This window comes from Planococcus citri, chromosome 2 (assembly GCF_950023065.1).
Source record: "Planococcus citri chromosome 2, ihPlaCitr1.1, whole genome shotgun sequence".
NCBI lineage: Eukaryota > Metazoa > Arthropoda > Insecta > Hemiptera > Pseudococcidae > Planococcus > Planococcus citri.
The window spans coordinates 33,391,269-33,410,555 of record NC_088678.1 but is presented as its reverse complement, the minus strand read 5'-3'; the positions used below and the strand labels follow the sequence as shown (position 1 = coordinate 33,410,555).

The window sequence follows — 19,287 nt, the reverse complement described above, 5'->3', positions numbered from 1 at the left end:
AGAAAACAAAAACAAAACACTCTTGCAATTAGGTTGTGCTAATGCGCACGAGACGTTATTGCATACTTTCTTCGTGGTTCTGGATTATTTTGTCATTGAATATAGATTTTTGAATAATTCGTTATCCTTACCTATCGTATGAAAAGAACGGAGCAAGTCTTGCATAATTTTCTCGTCCAAGATATGGGCTTATAATTTATAGCCAGGATCACTGTATCGGCCTTTTATGAAGGACTTCAGCATGGATTCTGAAACAAACAACCAATTAAAACCATGCCACCAATGACATGCTGCATGTGCAAACTTCCAAATTTTGATGACACTTCATCTGCTTTTTCGAGTTCGAATGTCAGATGTGAGATGAGAGATTTTATGATTATTTGGAATTTGGATTGGATTTGGAATTATATATTATTATTAATTTATTATTTATCAATTTATCATTTTTAATGGTTTTTTTCCATCAATAATTATTCATTCAACATGTTTTATGTTGAATACCGAATAGTTTTTTAATTGTAAGCTAAACCTTGAAAGCTAGCCAAAGCCAGAAGCTTTATTTTTATTCAGTTTTCTTTCAGTTTTTTTTTTTTTTTTTTTTTGCGAATTCATTACTCTGTGAATTTTTTGCTTTTGGTTGTAATCAAATTATCAAATTTACAGGGAAAGAACCTAAAAAACACCTAACAAAAAGCAAAAACCCTTTTGCAATCAGCAAATAGCTGATGGCTTGTTTTTTGTTTTGCGCATGCGGTTCTTTTTGGTGCTTCCAGGTGACAGGCCCGAATACCTGCCAAGTGCCAACAGTTCGCCTACGATTCTCATTGAAATAATAACGTTCGTCGCATGAATCCCGTTCCTGAAAATTATTAGTACGTATGTACATAAAAATAAAAATGTTACAGAAAAAGTGCCTACTTCCATAAAATGGATAAGCATGCTTTGCAATCAACACATTTTAAAAGACAATTCTATTATTCTGTCAAAACGGCAGCAATTTTTCGATTGTATTAGTGGTCGTCATCGGACTATTTTCTAATTTATACGTTTCACTGCACATTTTTCAATATTTTCTCAATTTTGTATGTAAATTCAATTCGTGGTCACAAAGTATCAACTTTGAACACTTAAGAGATACTTTTCCAATAAAATTCGTTGTTGGTCGTCGAATAGGCGAACGTTTGGGTTTCAAAAAATTCAAATGTTTGAACATTGTCTCAAAATTGATAAACCATTAAATGTTCATCGTTCCCACTCGTGATTAAAACGTTTAAAAAAAGTTTTGTTAGGCCATTTATTGAAGGTACTTCGAGTCTTGAATATTTTCGATGCTTCGATTCGCCTTAATTAATAAAATTAATTCGCAGGTGCTCAACGAGTTGAAATTTCAGATCAGCTACTACTAATTACGAAAATATATCGCTAATGCTTTTCATTTTCGAATACCTACTGTGGTAGGTCGCTAGATACATCTGCGTATACAGTACCTACGTATTCGTATTCGTACTCGTACTTCTCACCAGATCTAAAGGCATGGTATTCGGTTAATTCACCCTTTAAAATGGCACAAGCACAAAAAGCGGTACAAGAGTGTACCTCGAGCTTATACTATGGAGTACCTAACGTCGAATTGTAAAGGTAAAATTTTTCGCGTATACATAGAAAATCCTCTCGAATGATACGGTCGAGTTTTATCTGATTCAATATTTTCCATGTATTACGGTGAAAAGTAATTACGAAATAAGGCGCTTTCCAACGTTCGTTTTGTAAAAATAATAAAATAACGCTCGGATAAATCTGAAAAAAAGGTATTCGTGTACTAACCCGCCGCGGTGTGGTTGGTACCTACCTACATATACGTAAGTATCGCGTATACTCGTAGATATAGTACATACTACGAGCACGATGGAATTTTATTTGAAGAATTGTCGGGGTTCGATTTGATCGAGTGGTTAATACAAAAGAGAGTAAAATTAATGAACTTGTTTTACTCGACGGCAATAAGTAAGCCGCGATGAACTTTCCATAAGTTGCAGCGAATATAAATTTTATACAGCTATGTTTGAGCTTAAACTTCGTTCCACATCTTGACTTCGTATAATACGAAGCTTTCCTTTCGGTAGAACTAAGTATTGCCGTATACTATATTCGAGTTGTGTTAGCTGTATTGAAATGAAAAAAAAGTTGCTTGGTACAAAAGGATGGAGTTGGTTAATTGTTTGTTAGTTTTCTTATGTATCTTTCTCGCCCAGATATGGCTTTTTTTCTTTCTCGGTATTAGGACACCTATCACTTTCGAAGCAGTTCCCAGCTATGGTAAAATGTGTCAATAATCAATGTTGACACTTTTTTACCATTTTTCTTTGGAACTGTTTGGAGAGTGATAAGTATCCCAACTCCCAAGAATTGCAGCAGCATGAAATTTTGATTTGAATACGTTTTGAGAAATTGTTGTAAAATTACGTATTTTATAAAAGGTCTCATTCTCATGTACGAGTAATTGTAGAAAAATAATCACTTACTAAGTATCAGCCCGTGTCTCCTTTAACTATGCCGGGATGTGTGCCCTTGAACGCTACGCTGGACTTATATTGAGCTGCGAGAATAAAATCCACCTAATAAACATGACCTAAGATCGACTTTTCCGTTGGTCGAATGTTTTTGAAATCTAAAAAAGGATAGGTATTAGGTACAATATGATTAGGAACTTTTTAAATCAAGTTTTTTTACTCACAATGTCACACATAAACCAAAAACCTCAAAATATATGCAACTCGAGAAATGAAATCGAAATTTCTTTCTTTTTCCAAACTCTTGGTAGGTAATTGAAAATTTTCGATTGAATTTGTTTGCTGGCAAATATTTGTTAGTTTTTGGTTTCTTTCAAATACTAGAAGGTGAAAAGTGCCTTGACTCACAACTGGGTATGCAAACGTTTCAACCTATAGTGTGTTGATTGTTGCGTTGCATGACTTTTTGTGAGATGATTAGTCGAGCATGATTTCAGTTTTCACAGAATAGAGAATAGTATATCCTCTCATACATATAATATTGTGAGACCGTAGCATCGTTAGCCTTATGTTTTAGAGCGCTGAGTTCCACGATTTGTCTATCAAATCTTAACAGACGCTAGACCCAATATTTTTAGATAGGCTGGTAGCTGGGCTTTGATAATAGACTCGTGCATCTGTGTTGCCTCAGATTTATCTGGCTGCTTCCGTTCAGTCAAGGTGTTGAATGCTGGAAATATTGCATGTAACTTGCTCTTGAGCGAATTTCGAACCAACGACTCCGGCGTACAAAGCCCTGGCTCTGTTGACCACTTTTGAAAAAATTTCTTTGAACTATTACAGGATCGAGGTGCCGCAACTTTCACGGCTACCACTGGATACCCGGGACTACTTCGTACAACTTATATTTGTCTATCAAGTTATGATTCTTTCATTCTCTTGTTGTTTTGTTCCAAATTCAAATTTATTTTTGTATTTTTATGCAAAAAGAACAATTTTTATGTAGATACTAATTGGCAAAATTGCAAATATTTTTTTTTGTTGAGAAATTAGGTACCTAATTTGTTTAATTATTAATCAAAAAAGGCTTTTTTTGATACCGGCGATAAAGGTTGTAATTAACTGTGAAACCAAAATAAAAACAGACCCGGTTATTTATTATTACATAAGTGAAGCAGGGATTCAGGAAGCATGCTAAGTGCCCTAAACCTGTTTTCGAGATATTCGCGTTTAAAGGGCGGTAACCGTGATTGTGACGTCATATTGGTGTGTGGCTATGAACACCAAGGCACATAGCATACTTTCACCTATTTTTCGCCAACCTATGAAAAAATTAGCCAGATTTTCGATTTTTTAAACTGAACAATAATTCACGTATAGAAAAATACCTTTTTTTGCATTTTTAGGTATTTTTTTGTAGCTAAATGCAATTTACTCGAAATTTTGATCGAGGACATAGGTATTTGAGGTAAGGAAAATGATCTACGTAAAAAACTCTACAAGATGGAGTTGGTTTGAAAGTTTGCCGCGCCACAGAAAAAAACTTATAAAAGCTCAAAGTTGAAAGACTCTTGAAAAAATATGGTTTTTTCGTATTTTTTCGTAATTAAATACAATTTACTCGAAATTTTGATCGAGGACATAGGTATTTGAGGTAAGGAAAATGATCTACGTAAAAAACTCTACAAGATGGAGTTGGTTTGAAAGTTTGCCGCGCCACAGAAAAAAACTTATGAAAGCTCAAAGTTGAAAGACTCTTGAAAAAATGTGGTTTTTTCGTGTTGTTTTGTAGTTAAATACAATTTACTAGAAATTTTGATCGAGGACATAGGTATTTGAGGTGAGGGAGTTGGTTTTAATTTTAAAAGCTCGAAATTCGACAATACAAAAAAAAACATGAAAACCAGTATGTCCTCGATCAAAATTTCAAGTACATATGTAAATTGTATTTAACTACAAAAAAACATGAAAAAACCATATTTTTTCAAGAGTTTTGCAACTTTGAGCTTTTATAAGTTTTTTTCTATGGCGCGGCAAACTTTCAAACCAACTCCATCTTGTTCAGAATTTAAGGTAGATCATTTTCCTTACCTCAAATACTTATGTCCTCGATCAAAATTTCGAGTAAATTGCATTTAACTACAAAAAACACAAAAAAATAATATTTTATTACGAGTTTCACAACTTTAAGCTTTTATATTTTGTTTTCTATCGTGCGGAAAACTTTCAAACCAACTCCATCTTGTAGAGTTTTTTACGTAGATCATTTTCCTTACCTCAAATACCTATGTCCTCGATCAAAATTTCGAGTGAATTGCATTTAACTACAAAAAAATTCGAAAAAATAATATTTTTTTAAAAGTTTTACTACTTTGAGCTTTTATATTTTTTTTTCTATTGCGCGGAAAACTTTCAAACCAACGCCATCTTGTAGAGTTTTTTACGTAGCTCATTTTCCTTACCTCAAATACCTATGTCCTCGATCAAAATTTCGAGTAAATTGCATTTAACTACAAAAAAATTCGAAAAAATAATATTTTTTTAAAAGTTTTACTATACTTTGAGCTTTTATATTTTTTTTTCTATTGCGCGGAAAACTTTCAAACCAACTCCATCTTGTAGAGTTTTTTACGTAGATCATTTTCCTCACCTCAAATACCTATGTCCTCGATCAAAATTTCGAGTAATTTCCGTATTAACAAATAGAAGCAGGTTCAACTTCATACTTGTACAGAAAACAATTATTCGATAGGCTGGCTCAAACGGCACTTAGCATACTTCCTTACGTTTTCAGGTATGGCAGTTACAGAGTGCGCTATCTTTCGGCCTGATTTTAAAGTACTAAAAGTAGGTATTGGGTATCGTAAGTAGGTAAAAAGGTGCTGATTTTGATGTAGAACATCGTAGCGGTATCAACTCAATTTTCATTTTCATGGCACTTAGCATGCTTCCTGAATCCCTGCTTCAAGTATTAAAAAATGTAGGTTGTAAAAATAGAACTTGAATTCATATATATATGTATTTTTTATATTGTAAAAATTACTGAAATTTATTATGATAATTTCCAACTTGGGTCATTGGTTTTCATTTTGGCTCTTTCACAATGGACCATGGGCAATACATGTTGCCGAAATACCTGTTGTAGAAACGTTTTATTTCTTTCTAAAAAGTTCTTCTGAATTCCTGCTCATCATTAACAGGGGGCTCGAGCTTCTCCAGACTGGTCGATTGTAAGTTGCTTCACTTCCAGTTCGACGAAACCGTAGTAATTAACGAAGTCTATGTCTTGCTGGAATCCAAAACATTGGTCGCTGTTCACTCCGTTTACAGTGTTTGCTAAAACTTTAGAAGATACTAGTCATAATAGTGCTTGGAGTGACTCTTGAGTCTTGAGTACTGGGCTCATTCGTCGATGAGGCGATCATGAGAATTAATTTCTACTTGAACACGATTTTTATTACGTTTTTTGATTAATTTAACGAATACCTATCTAATTTTTTAAAAAAGAACTGTTTTAATTGGTAATCACATAAAAGTTATTTTATTTTGCATTAAAATATAATATACCTACCTATTAGAAAAATCGAAAATAGCGGTTTATCACTAGGTTTGTTTCAATACTGGAAGAGCATGATTGCTTAAGGGGAACTTTGAAAAATACTAGTCATATGAAGTAGTTCCGGAGGTAAACGACAACAGCCCGAAAAAGTTCTGACAGTTCCTCCTATAACGTAGGTACTACTGTATAGAATTTCAATTTTCATTTTTCCACATTCTGCACGTATAATTTTTCATTGCCCGATTGAATCATCGAATTAGAGATGTTTGATGTTTTTGTCACAAATAAATTGAGTTTGTTTCAAAACTTGTGAAATTGAACATAAAATGCAAATCTTAATAATTTTGTGTTCACGATTTCGGCGTGCGAAGCCGTGGCTCGTACCACTATTCACCACTTCAAGTTGGCCATTTTCAATGACTCTAACTATGTGATTTTCTCAAGCCATAAGTAAAATTCGCTATCATAGAACAAAAGTAAACAAAAGTCAAGTTGAAGATTTTCTTTTACTGGTACCATAAAATAAATGTAAGCTTTCTATATCATGCTATGTTGCCAATAACAATAAAGCTGCAAGATCCTGTAAGAACCAATCAAATTGCTAAATAAATGAAAATTTGTTGTATAATCTGTGGATAATTCCAAAAAAATAAAATCGTTTGTTTTTGTTTTCACGAGTTTATCAACTCTTAGCTCACGTAGCTGTCATTTGCACAATGTTTTCTTCTTTTCCTTTTCAGTTTTCTGATTTTACACAAGAGATAAATTTCAAATTGATGCGAAAATATGGTTTCTTGTTTGGTACTTGATGAGAGAGAAAGAGTGAAAAATAATTTAGAAATGTTGTTGTGATAAGCTGATGAATGGTAATGAAATTACAAATCATGAAAAATGGGCAAACAAAGATGAATGAATAATTTACTCAAAAAATAAAAATATGTAAATGTCAAATAATGTAAGGTATTTGTCTTAAAATTGGTCGGTTTAGTTCGGTGATATACAATGAAAATTGTAGCAAAACATTTTTAAAGTAACTACAAAACGTATTTTTATTGTAAACATTTTGCTCAAGCTGAGCTCAAGACGTCAAATTTGACCTCTCAAGTTTTATTTTGTTTACAAAATAGTTTTCAAGTTGGAAAAAAGCCATCTATGATACAAACATTTGCTTAAGCAGCCATGCAAGTCCGAAAATAAGCATAAGTAATGTTCTGCGATATGGCCCTGATATTGATAGTTTTTCCTCTGTTTTAAATCGCTCGTATGCAACTGTTTTTTATTATATTATTATTATGTATGTGTATTATCAATTATCATCAATAAAGATTTTCAAAAAGAAAGGAATGTACAGGCATTACCTATATGTAGCTGCATTGTATACTTACTTTTGCATTTCGTTGAATGCGAAAACAAAAAAAAACGAGAAAATGATGCTTGCTACCTATTATTTTTGTGGGATATTTTGAGAAACAAAAAAAAATTCTATGGAATACGTGGGATCTTTTCTGATCTTTTTTTGGTACTTTTTATTTCATCTGTTTGCTAATTGCCTGGGAGTACCTATTTGCTTTTTGCTGATACTGATTGCTTTTAAGATTTTTCTTCAAACTTTCATCTTTCGACATAATTCACGCCATTTTTCACTTGTTGATTAAATCTTTGAATCAATGCGATTGATTTTTTCCCGCAAACAAATTGAATCCAAGAGAATATGAATTGAAAAAAAAATGGCAGCAGTTTACAATGATTTTGTGTGTAATTCTAATTGCTGTCTTTCGTTTTGAGCACAACGTTTGATGTAATTTGAGTAATTTATCAAAATTTTAAAATTGCTCAGTGTTTTAAAATTTTTGATGAATATCCTTCTATCTCTCATACCGCCTATGCGAACCACTAAGCGCAGAATTGACGCATGCAAACATTAGTGTTTAGTATTATTAAAGTACTAACTTTTGATTAGATGTGATTTACCCATATCTTTATTTTTTTTTTTTAAATAGAAAAGAAAAAAATAAACCCATTTCAGTAGGGCTTTTCTCTCTGCGAACAAAAATCGTTTGAAAGAGGCGGACGATGGTGCCTTTGCAGCAAGATTTTATGATATCTAGACCGAACATTTTGACTTTTTGGAAAATGATGATGTTTGCCCTATATGCTTTTTGTTGACAGTCCAGCTAAGTAAAAGAAAACCACGAATAATTTTTTGATTCCTGGAATGAACATTCTAAATTTTTGAAGAAAAAAAAATTACTTCCTATAATGTTTTTGGATAACATAAATACGGTAATCTTTAGATTTTCTTTGATTTGGTTTGAACCTGTTAATTCGATGTTTTGCGATTGTATGATAATAGTTAATAGCGAGCGAAAGTACGTATTGTCGTTATAAAATTCATGTAATATCAAGCATTTTTTGTGCTGTTTAAAATAATTTTTTTTTCAAGCCTTGTTAGTCATTTTGGACAGATGATGAATTTTCAGTGTTCCATATTGAAAATTGAATATCCTGTTTGCAAATCATTCAAAGTTCACGTATTTGAAATCGCGTTCGATTGAAACAAAGTATCTTCATAAGGGTGGGCCAAAAAGGATATTGGGTTTAACTTGCCTTCCAGGGAGCATATTAAAATGCGAAAAAAGGAGTTCTCTTTTTTTGCATTTCAATGTGCTCCCCGAGGGGTAGGTAAGTTTTCCATGGTGGTGGGAGTGGAGCTTGCAAAACCCAATTTCGTCATTTTTGACCTATACCCTAATCTTCATTGCCATTCAAGTTACAGATGCGTAGCATCAGTTGTTGTGTACAATCATGTTGAAATGAATTTACAATAGGTATATGTGGTTGGTATTGCAAACGCACATCCAAGAGGTGTTGCAAAAAAGCTGCCAACGTATTAATGCGTTGTTACACATAAGAAACGTAAGATTTGTTGTTGGTTGGTTGGTTGCCTGCTTAAAGGCATTTCCAACTGGTACTGTAGGTACAGCTCTATATGCTGAATTTTTTTACTATGGCATTTGAAAGTTGAACGAACGCATCTGAAAAAATAAGACTGTTTTCAATTTTCTTGTGTGTGTGAATGCATGATTATGGTTAAGGATATTCATTTTCTTTTATTGGAACTCTGAAAAAACAAAGTCCAAAATTTCAATGTTTGCAAAAAAAAAAATCAATATTTGAAAAAATGATTTAAAAAAGTATAAAAAAGAGTAGGTACCTATGTGAAAAATTGAGTTGGAAAAACTTCTATTTTTAAAAAATTGAAATGTTATTCAACGATACTTAATTATTTAATCTTCATTAAAAACAATTTAATTATTTTTTACTTAACGCAATCTTGCGATCAAAAGGAAAAAAAGCTACTTACTGTTAAATAGATAGATAGAGGCGTTGCCAATGATAGGAGGATAAGAATATTTCCCTAGTAGGTCAGGATGAATCTAACTCCCTAAGAGATGTAATATATCACCTTTTAAAATAGTACTTACCCGCTGCTAGCTCAGCTTTTACAACACCAATATGTATAAATTTAAACAGATTTAGTCGAGTTTACCTTGTATTAATTCGAACCGCACGCGAAATAAGAACACACGATAAACACGAAAAGTGTATTATAATTTTGGAATAAAATTACAACACGAAACTTAAGTCTAAAACATATAAAACTCTACGCGTATAACCAATATATATTCCACCAAATAGTGGCGTAAGTAGGATCGCTTTTACCCACCTACGTGTAACTATCAAATTGCCCGCGTTGGGTAGCGAATTTAGGACTTAAGTTTAAACGCGAATACTCTCCCTTAAACACGAACGTTAAGGCAGAGGACCTGGGACTCAAGCACAACTCTTACGTAGGAGTGAGTGGCCTTATTACTTTTCCGCGGTCAGACCTACCAGACGAAGCGCGAATCGACAAGTGAAGATCAATTCCATCTCAACTTGGCTTCTAGCCTCGAGTCGAGAAGGAATTGAGCTTTACGAACTTGTGAGCTTTTCACATCTGCCCTTAATGGAACGATGTGAAAACACCTCTTGGGTGGTTCCCACGTACTTAACACCTTACCTAAGTGCATCGAGTATATGCTTTCATCTACGTAAAGTACTGTAGAATCGAACTATTGATTGGATTCTCCAGTACTTCCTTTAGATGAAAGATTTATAATCCCACTGAGAGAGATACGATGAATATCCCTGTCTAGCCAGTGAAGGCATATTGTCCCCTTACATTTGCCCCTAACGTGGGTTTACTTCTAAAGTATCCCCTGAGGAAATGTAGAGGAAAGCACGGAAATTTTGAAAAAAGGTGACATTGTGCTTCACTGGATGTGACCCTATTGCCCCCCGTACTTTGCTTGAGTGATGCGGGGAATAGTAATCCCAAAATAAATTTTGAAACTCTTTGGTTTTTATTATAATTCCAAAAGTGAGGTGGATTTTGAGTGTGCTGGTGAGTTGACTCTTACTGATAAAGAGTAACTACAATTGACCATCAATATTTGACCGAAGTCAAAATATCAATAAATCAATCCAGAAGCTACCTTTGATCTGGTCACTTCGCAGCAGGGTCATGGCCGAAATGGTAAGTATTTAAGTACGATTTAATCTTTGAGGGGGAGGGTTAATCTAAAAGGTACCCTTCCTCAATTTTATGATTTCAGGAGAAGATGAAAAAAGCTCAAGAAGTTCGTGGTTGTTTGGCTTTGTTGTCTTTGGATAGTCTGACCAAGAATTTTTGAAGAAAAATTGCTGGTAAGGTTGGCTTGAGTATAGCTATTGTTTTTACTAAAAATTTTGAAAAATGGATGATTTTCTATTGGAAAGTCATTCATTGAATAATTTGAGTAGAGTTTTTATAGTTTAAAAAAAAATTGAAAAAAGAAAAAGTTCAAAAAAATTTTAAAAAAAAATTCTAAAGGAAAAATTTTATCAAAGTTTGATGTAATATTTGAGCATTTGAAATGTTCAAAACTGATCATTGATAAGAAAAAAAGAAAAGAAAATTAAAAAATTTGGAAAAACTTTGAAGAAAGTGAGTTATTTTTCTATTAGAAAAATTGTCATTTCTTCAAAATCCAAAAAAGAATTGTTTTTTAGGGAAGTTTGAAAAATGAAAAAAAAGGTTGAGAAAAAATGAATTGTTTTTCTATTTGAAAAAGTGTTCATTTTTCAAAAAAAAATTGACATTTTGGAATTTTATTTTTATGATAGAGTGCTAAGTTTTTGGAAAAAATTGCGCTACCTTTCTGTTGTACACGGAGTTCGGTTGAAAGCGAAACTACTTACCACCACTATTCGATGAAACATAAAACAAATTAAAAAAAAATTTTGAAAAAATTTAAAAAAGTTTAAAAGGAAAATAAATTTTTAAGAAAAATTATAAAAATAAATAGGAATGTACCTAAACAAACTTAATTCTAAGCAACGTTGTTTTTCTTCTTTTTTATTTGTTTAACGTTGTTTTATAGTTAATTAAGAATAAATTAATTTCTAGTCAGTCTTATTCCTCATAGTTAATTTCAAGTTTTTTCTTCTTCTTTACAGGTGTATTTTGGTCAACGACGATGACAAGAGAATTACTTTGTTTATCAAAAACTAAAGATAAGTACAAAAACATATTTACATTTTTATTAAATAATGTAAAATTTAAGAGCATTTTTGTTTCTTAGGATTAATCAGTCTAATTTAAACACATGATCGATTTAAAATGTCTGTACATTTTTTATTTCTAAAAAAAAATTTTAAAATTATGAAATAAATTAAATAAAAAATGTTGTTTTTGTTTAGGACCAGTTCAGAGAAAGATGGGTGAAACTTAAAATAGGATTGAGCCAAAGTTGAACCAGTCTGTTGGGATATTTTTCGTATTTACAATAAGGTGAGTAAATCTAAAAATTTGGCTTATTTTTATAGCATTTTTACGATTATGTAGTTTAAATTAGTTGTAAAAAAAAATAAGTAGGAAAAATGATAATTAAAATGATAATTTTAATTTTAATTTTAAAATTAGAGAGTTCTAACCTAATTCTTTTTGTTCCAGTAAGAAGGCAAAGAAGATTTCCTTAACTAATAATGCACAGATCCTTTTTCTTGGCTCATGGACTTCTTTTCCAGGTTGTATTTTCTTTTAGAAAATAATTTTAGATAGAAATTAAAAATAAAATTTGAGTAAACTTATGCCATTTTTGTTCCACAGGAAGACAAAGATAGCTAGATTTTTGAAAGGAATGTTATCCGTCTACGGTCTGAGTCAACATGGCCTTCTGTGCCCTGAATGTGATATCTTTGTTACAAAATTAAAAAAAATTAAAAAAAGAATTTTAAAAAAAATAAAATTAAAATTTTTGTAAATTTTTGGAAAAAAAAAAAATTTTTTTGAATTTGAATTTTTTGATTCTGTAAACGTATTTTACGTTAATATAAGTTTGTAAAAAATAAAAAAAGATAATTGTAAACATTCAAAAAATAAATTGAATTTATTTTAAGTTTGTAAGAAAAATTTACATACATGTATTATTGTATCGTAGTTTTAGAGTACAAATTTTGTATGTTTGTAAAAAAAAAAAATTTTTTTTAAAAAAAAATATTTTGTGCTATTTTATAACCTAATTATACAAATGTATAGATAAATTAATGCGTAGAGTTTTTTGTAATGGAAAAAAAAAAAAATTATCAATAAATATTCAATAAATTACATCTTAACTTTATTTACATTTTTGGATGTTCATTTTTTCTACTCTATGGGTCGTTTTAATGGTCGGATCGATGAATGGAAAATGGAATCTAGGTTGACACAGTTTTTTAGGTGGTTTTGGCGGTTACTAGGTTACTGGTGAAGGTCGTGAGCGTAACGGTACCGGTTGTGGGAAGGTGGATGTTGTCTTCCAGCTGGGTGGTCTTTTTTACGACGATTTTATTTTTTTTTATTTTTTGAAGACTACCTAAGCACTTTTAAAGCCAAAATTGTGCTTTTTAAACTGAGTCAAGAGGTAGAAAATTCGCGAATATTTCGAGTTTTTATTTAATTTAATTCAAACCATTTTCCATTAAAAAATCAGTCTGATTTTTCTAAAAAAAATTTAGAGGGTAATTTTTTGTAATCAATCACTTTTTATACAATAAATAAAATTATTCAAAACTTCAGAAAATCTAAAAAACGAAAAATTATAAGTTTTGACTTTTTCCTTTCTATTTCAGAGAAATTTAGCTCAGAAAAAAAAATAAATAAATAAATAAAAGCTTTCGAAGCTGATTTGAAATTAAAAAATAACAAAATTGAAGGAAAAATAACGTGATTGATTTTTACATTTTTTGAGAGGGTCATTTTTGCTCATATCGACATGTTTTGGGGTTTTTTTCTTTTTTTTTTTTTATAATTTTGGTACTTTAGTTCGAATTTTTTTGTTTTTTAATCGTATTTGTACCTAGGTAATTTTTGGATGGTATTTCTTCCAAAATTCGAGTTTTTTGAAAAAGTAGTTCAAATATTTGGGTATTTTTTACGCGATATAAAAAATTCAAGAAACTCTGTGCAATTTACCTTGAGTCGATAGAGCGTTGAAATATGAGCCATTAGCCCTCTTTTTTCTCCTCGTCACTAGAGATGACGATGGGCTCTTCAGTGAGCGACACGTTCGGTGTTTTTGGAGCCTGTTCAGACTCATTTGTCGTCGCGCTGGTTTGGTGCTCCATTTCTTGGGTCCAACTCTGCGCATGCTGGTCAAATAATGTTTGCCAGTTCATCCCAAAGGTGAGGGGTGGTATCACCTGTTGACCGTTAATAGCGGTAAGCGTCACTTCTGGCAGGTTAATAGCCTGAGCGGAGGTCGATGACATGTTCAGCGTGGCCGGATTTAAGTCGGTACGAGGGGTCAAAATTGGCATTTGCGGTGTCGTATTTTGCGCATCTTCGGGTGCCAATTCTGAGCTGGTCGAAGCTCCTACAGGGTGCTCATCGGATTTGCCTAGTTGGGCATTTTCAGCTGTTTTCTGTTCGATTAATTTCTTTCTTATTTCGATCCGTTTTAATTCGGCCAACTGATCCGGAGTGTAGGGTTTATCGTCAGTTTCCATTTTTTCCTGTTTGATGGTTGGTTGGACTGACATGGTCGGCTTTGATTCGGTGTCTTTTGAAATTAGGCCCTTTCGGAGCATTTCAATGCGTCGTCGATCTTTACTCGGTGGCTGAAGTACTTTCCCTTTCTTGATTTTTTCTTGCAGAGAAATTGGAAGGGGGATGAATTTTTCGGCCAATTTGTCCAAAATTTCTTCGTAACGTTTGATGTTGTGATATGGACCAAATTCATCTCTGGGCGGTGGGATTTTATCCAGTTGCTCGAAAAATTCGTCTACTCGCGTCGTCTTCGCACCTGCTAACAATCCCCAGTCTGTTTCCAGTGCCAATTTGATGTGGTCAAAAGCGATGTTATTGTGTTGGGGCGTGTGCACTAATGGTGCTAAAATCAGCTCCATCACTTTTTTCTCTTTAAGGAGATCCGCGATCTTCGTCATTTCATCGGTGAAGTCATCGTAAGATGTATTGCAGACCACATCAAAATTACCGATCGAGATAAATAATTTTTTCGGTAATATTATCATTGAATCGAGTAATCGAAAGAGATCAGACGCTAAGAGGTCTCGCCGATAGATGGTATTATCGAGATATTGGCCATATTTTTCTTCATCAACCATGCAATGTACCATCGCATGAATATGTCCGTCCCCGATCATCATCACTTGATTCATAAAAAGTACCATGTGAATGTTTTTAGCTTTGTCTTGTCTGCCCGCGGCGGTGAAATAAAACGGGTACGCGTTCATTGGATAATAGGGCTCGAGTTCGTTGGAAGATCTGCCAAAACGCGACAGGTATTTTTTGTGGTACCGGGGCTGTTCGGCGGATGGGTTTTTCTTTTCCTCGGGTACTTCGGGCTCATTTTCGCGCGGAGATTGCGCTCTCGGTGGCGGGCCTCGCTTCGTAGTACCTCGCGGCATCCTGAATACTCTTCGCTCGTTGATTCCTCGTCTTCCTCGGTTCGCTGAAGGTAAGGATGAACTGCGATCTCTATAATACTCTTGCGTCGGGTACAACTGATTCAGCGGTGTTGAGTACTCAATTTTTTGAGGAATCGAAATTTGCGAGCTCATCGTATCCATAGGTTCAACACCCGGGGCGTCGAATCGAATTTGACGCTGGGGTTCGTTGGTGAGATCATACTCTGGCGGTCCCACGTACGAAGTACCTAATTCCATTAAAGCTGGAATTTTCGAGTATGATCCTGACGTGATCGAAGAGGAGGGGGTCGATGGTCCAGCTTGAATGTACTGATTCAATTTCTGCTCCATTAGGAGATTGAATCGGCGCTCTAGATCGGTCAATGAGCTCGAAAGCACGGCATTCGCATCGATTTTTTCTTTCAATTCCGTAGCTTGTTTTTCATTTTTGGTTTGTAGATTTTTAATCAATTCTTTCAAGACCTCGACCTCTTTTTGGAGCTGGCCTATCGTCGATCTCATCTGCCTGATGTGCTCGTTGTTGGGGGGTTGGTTTACCACCTGTGTCCTAGTAGGACAATCCAATTGGACGAAGTCGAAGTTCGTGAGGCTTCGATTGCACATTGGATGACGGCAAATGATGCGAGAGGGGGTTGTAGTCGTTTTGAAAAGATAGTGGATACATCCCCAATGATACGCATGTTTACAAACCGTTACATATGGTGGATCCTCTTTCTTCACCCCATTCTCGTCCTTTGGAGCGTGCTCCCCTGGCTCGGCCAACGATTCCGTACACTCGTCGCACAATAAGATCTTCATTTCCGTCTGAAAAAATAAAATTTTCAACAAATTTTTATGATTAGTTATTTATTGACAAAATAATTATTTTTTCATCTTTTTCAAAAATGAATTCATTTTTCAACTAAAAGTTGTGTAAAACTTATAGTTTATTCGATTCAAATACCGCTTACTGGGTCTTGATTATTCCTTTTAGGAGTATTTGAAACTTTTAAAACGATTCAAAATCGGTCAAAATTAGTGATTTTTTGGATTATTGGGCAGTAAAGGGTATTCATTTACATTTTGTTTCGAAAAATTAGCCAAAGATGAAATATTTTACGATTTGTTAAATCATTTTATTGTTTTGGTTTTTATTGGGTTGTGATTTATTTTGATAAATTTTTTCAATTTTTGTTAGTTTTAATTTTTACGAAACCAAAGATTTTTTATTTTTTTATCGAAATACTCAGTTTTAATTTTTAATTGTTTTTTGATTATTATTTAGTTACCAAAAATATTTTACTTTTTTCTGAAAATATAATTTTCAGCTTTTTATTATTTTTTCTAGTCATTTAATTGCCAAAGCTTTTTTATTTTTTAGTTTTTCAACGTTTTTGTTGATTCATTTTTATCTTAAGTATTTTTTTTTTTGTTATATTTTTCTATTTTTCTTTTAAGGTAAAAAAAAATCATTTTCTCGAAATGTGTAGAATTAGGTAGGCGAAAAATTAGGAATTTTTATTATTATTCTTCTGAAGTTTTTTCGAACTTTTTATTCTATACTTAATTCACTTTCGAGTTTTGGTTTTTTAGTAGCTGAGATTATTTCGTTGAGGTTTTGAAAAAAGTGTGAATTTTCAATTTTGATCTCATTTTAGTTTAGATAATATTTTCCAAATTTCGAAATAATCTGAATCTTAAATCATCGGTAATACTGAAATATTTTAAAAAAAATTCAAAATGTGTGATGGTTTAATTTTTTGCGGGTTTTATGGGACAAATTTGTTGATTACTAACGAAAATTCAATTTTTTCCGCTTAGCCTGAATCTAATCATTTTTCAGTTGATTATCAGTTTTCCAATTTTTATGAATGATTTGATGGGTATTCAAAATTTTGACACTTGGTTTCAGATCTGCGCTGAAGTTTTCAATTTTATCATTTTTAATTTACGAAGAAAGTTTCAAAAAGATTTTTACTTTGAGTATTTTATTGCATTTTTTGGGTTGTAAACTCGAGTAGAATTTTTCAAATTTTTAGTTTGTTTTGTGAATTAAAAATTCTAGACATTAACCCAAACTTGAGTGATGAATTTTTTAAATTAATACCTTAGTTGGGGTACAATTTGAAAGTTTATAGACGTTCGAGGCAAAATGTGTGATTTTTGAGTAAATCAACTTTTTCTAAAGGAAAATTTTAACCTGATCAAGATTTGATTCGATTTTTCAGAATTTTCACTCTAATAATTTTAATTGTCAGTGAAATGGGGGTGAATTCGGAACAATACAGAATTTGCATTTTTATGGCTTTTTCTGATAACACTGTTTTCGAATCATCAATCAATTTTCTACAAAAAAAATCAACTTTTGATAATGGGGTTCGAAGAAAAAATAAATAAGCCAATTTGGTACCAATAATCCGAATTTTTTTTTTTTTTTTTTTAGTATTCAAGTTTGAGTGGTAAATTCCAAAAAATAGGGTTTTCGGTTCTTTTAATACGATACCAAAAGTTTGCCACGAACTTAGTGTTCGAATTTCTAGTTTTTTTTTTTTTTTTTGAAAAAAGATCAGCTTTCTTGGTTTTTGAGCGTTTCAAGATTATTAGCTAGAATCCACAACTTTGTTCACAAATATCTGCTTGTGATTTACTTCAAAATGCACTAGTTGGAATTCATCGTAGTAGTTATGAAAAGATTTCGGTATTCAAAATTGGTAGGCTTTTGAAACTGAGAATTTCGATGGAAATGGTGCGAATTTATTGTTCGGATTTTGGAACGCTTGAACGATTTGTAGGTAATTCTTTCTTTTCGCGAATCTTTACAAAACGTTGAATTTCATTTTCGTTTAGAGAAATTTGTGTACTTTTAATGGGAGAATTTTGTGTGTTTTTCATGCACTTTTCCGAAACAGTTAAATTTAGTACCATTTCTGGTGTTTTGTTTCCAAAATTTATAGGGTTTTTAACACTTGACATTTTTAATGTTCGAGATTTTCTAAACGTGTTTGAAATTATTATCCAATTTTGATTCTTGCAACTAGTGGCAATTTTTTGATCGAACCGGTAAAATTAGTGAGCTAAATGCACTTGTACTTACTTCGGTTCTGTAGAAATCTTCCAATAATTCGTACATCCAGTTTTTGGAATACTCCACTTTCTTCAATACTAGGTTTAGGCGTTTCAGGTATAACTTATAATTGTTTCGCTCAATTTTTGCAATCGAAAAAACACAATGTTTTGAAAGTAAAAAATACAACTGTTTTGACCGAAAATTGATAATAATTATCAATCGCGTTCAGCTCGATTCACTCAAAATTTACCGAACCGGTTGACGTTCGATTCACACCGTGGGTGGTGTACGAATAAATTTTGTTTTAATTACCGCGTTGTAAATTTTTAATTATTTTTCGCGATTAATTAATTGTTCGAAAAATTTTATCGATGTAAACTGAATTAAATTCTTTTAGGAGTAATTGTATTTGACTTTTGAAGTTACTAAAACTGCACGATATTTTCTATTGAATAAAAATTTAGAAGTTATCACCTTCGAAATAGAATACCAACTGAATTTAGTTTTGATTTTTAAGTACTTATCCCGAATGTGTTTTTTACTCCCTGAGATCCCTTCCCAAAAGAGCTAATTTTTATAAGGTCCAGACTCTCGTATTGGAAAGTCTGGTACCTATCGATTTTCAAAGTGTGAATATTCGATGTGTCGAAGGATTTATTCTTTGACAGTGTTTTACCTCGACAGATTTATGTACTTACCAGATATGGACGAATTCGTTGTCCATGTTCTCGTAGTTTGGAGTAATTTAGCCTATAGGCATTATTTTTCGCGCTGAGTGTATGTATAATATTGTAGGTAACCTTTTAAGTTGTATAGGTGAAAATGAAGTAGGCGACACGTTGTTCATACGTATTTTTTAGCTTTATTTTAACATAAACTTAGGAAAAGATACTGGGTATGAGTATACACAATATGGTGCGAGTCACCGAGAAAAAAAAAAATAAAAAATAACAACTACAAAGAACACCAAAGTAACTCGAATAAATCATTCTTTTTTATCCTCTTTTCTCGTAGTTATGTATGTCTTCCCCAAGTCATATAACCAATATCCGGCTATGACGAGGCCCATGAATTTCGAGGTTGGGCGTCCCTTTACTGTGATCGGATTTTTGGTCGTAGGAGGTAAGTTCACTTTGACCTTCCACTCTTTCGAGTCGATC

General features: G+C 32.7%; 2 long non-coding RNA genes across 2 annotated transcripts in view; both read left to right on the top strand.

Annotated features, from left to right (window-relative positions):
- Window positions 1-19,287, top strand: part of LOC135835517 (uncharacterized) — a 236,458-nt gene that overhangs the window by 60,596 nt on the left and 156,575 nt on the right. The gene's annotated exons all lie outside the window — the stretch shown is intronic.
- Window positions 9,435-12,656, top strand: LOC135835489 (uncharacterized). Its single transcript, XR_010556894.1, has 4 exons — window positions 9,435-10,818; window positions 11,611-11,944; window positions 12,107-12,180; window positions 12,263-12,656. It is a non-coding gene; the product is annotated as an uncharacterized LOC135835489 (long non-coding RNA).